Source organism: Octodon degus, unplaced genomic scaffold (assembly GCF_000260255.1).
Source record: "Octodon degus isolate 3935 unplaced genomic scaffold, OctDeg1.0 scaffold00131, whole genome shotgun sequence".
Lineage (NCBI taxonomy): Eukaryota > Metazoa > Chordata > Mammalia > Rodentia > Octodontidae > Octodon > Octodon degus.
Genome location: NW_004524707.1, coordinates 1,327,563 through 1,329,257, shown reverse-complemented (window position 1 = coordinate 1,329,257; position 1,695 = coordinate 1,327,563). Strand labels below are relative to the sequence as shown.

At 51.6% G+C, this 1,695-nt stretch overlaps 1 pseudogene; it reads right to left on the bottom strand.

The window, feature by feature from the left end:
• Nucleotides 1–199: 199 nt before the first annotated feature.
• LOC101560001 lies at nucleotides 200–1,147 on the bottom strand (annotated as a pseudogene).
• Nucleotides 1,148–1,695: the final 548 nt, after the last annotated feature.

The following is a 1,695-nucleotide window of genomic DNA, read 5'->3' as shown; positions in this document are numbered from 1 at the left end:
GGGAGGACATGATAAAAAGCAAAGAAAAGACACCTCATCTACTGATGCTGCTCTTCACACCAGGCATCAGGTAACAGGCCTTCAATGTTTTGTCTCTAGGCTGCCGCCCACTGCCAAGCAACATGGGCTATACTTGCAAGGACAAATGAGGCAGGAGAAACAGGTGCAAGACGCTGAGGAACAGCAAGCATCCACAGCATCAAAACTCTGCATGGCAAGGGTAGTCCTTGTGGCTGGCACAGCTCCCCAAGGCACAGGCCCTCCAGCTCCTCTTGTAGCTGAGTGAGGTAGCCATGTCCTCGCTGCTCAGCTCAGAGTCAAAGGCCCAGAAGTTCTCAGCAATGTGGGCTGGTGTCATAGATTTGGGGATCACTACCAAATTCCTCTGCATGGGGAAACAGATCAGCACCTCGGCAGTAGTTTTATTGTACTTGTTTGTGATTGCTTTAATCCTGGGGTCTTCCAGGATGGAAGTGTCTTCTGGCTTAGCCCGGGACCTGTTGAGAGAACTGAGGGGACTATAAGCAGTCACCACAATGCCTTTGGAGTGGCAGTCCTGGATTGGCTTCTCCTGAGTTAGGTACGGGTGGTATCGGATCTGATTAATAGCTGCCTTGTACTTTAAGCCAGGCTTGTTTAGGATCCTCTCGACCTGAAGATTGTTGAAGTTGGAGATGCCAGTTGCTTTCACCAGCCCTTTATCCACCAGCTCTTCCATGGCCTTCCAGGTGTCCACAAAATCAGTGTCACTGGGAATCACATTGGCTCTCGCAGCCAATGGGAAATAGTCAGCTCCATGCTTGATGCCTGTGGGCCAATGGACAAGGTGGAGGTCCAAGTAGTCCAGCTGACAGTCAGTGAGAGTCTTCTGGAAGGCTCCTTTCACCAGGCTCTTGTCCTGGAGTGTGTGCCACAGCTTGCTGATGATGAAGAGCTCCTGGCACTTCACCACCCTCTCCTTGAGCTTCTCCTGCAGGGCCACCACCACCTCCTCATTCCGGTACACCTGGGCACAGTTGATGTGACGGTACCTGAGGTCAATCGCTACCTTCATGGCCTTGGTCACCTGGCCTGGAGGTGACTTCCACGTGCCCAGCCCCACGAAGGGCATATTGGCACTGGTGTAGAGCTTGATGTGGCTGGCCATGACTGGGGCGTGGTAAAGAGGGCTGCACACCACCTAACTCACCACTCCCATTTTTGAGACCAGCACGGCATACCCTGGGGTTCTAGGGCTGACACAGCATGCACTACCAAGGATTGAACTCAGGACCTTGCGTTTCCCAAGCAGGGGCTTAGACCACCAAGCTATCTTCCCAGCCCAAGTGAAACTTTCAAGGAAAGAAATAACAATAATAGCTGGAAGGTGGGAGGGGGCACAAATAAGCTGGCAGAATTTATCTGCTCCTGAAATCCAAACCCAAACCATTACCACAGATCCTCCTGGAGAAGGGGACTGGGGTGGGGAGGGCTGGCCAGCTGCTCACAGGTCCAGGGGTGTAGGGGTCATTTAGAGTCAGCAGATGGGGCAAGCTGTGGAGCTCTAAACCTGAGCACCACAGACCCAGGTTTGGATTTGGCTATGAGTTCTCCTGAGGTTTCATCTTTTTAGGGTGTGGTTGCTTAGAGATCATGAACAATTTTTTTTTAATGTCTTACTTTGCTATTGGAAAACAAATGTACAGCTGACCACCA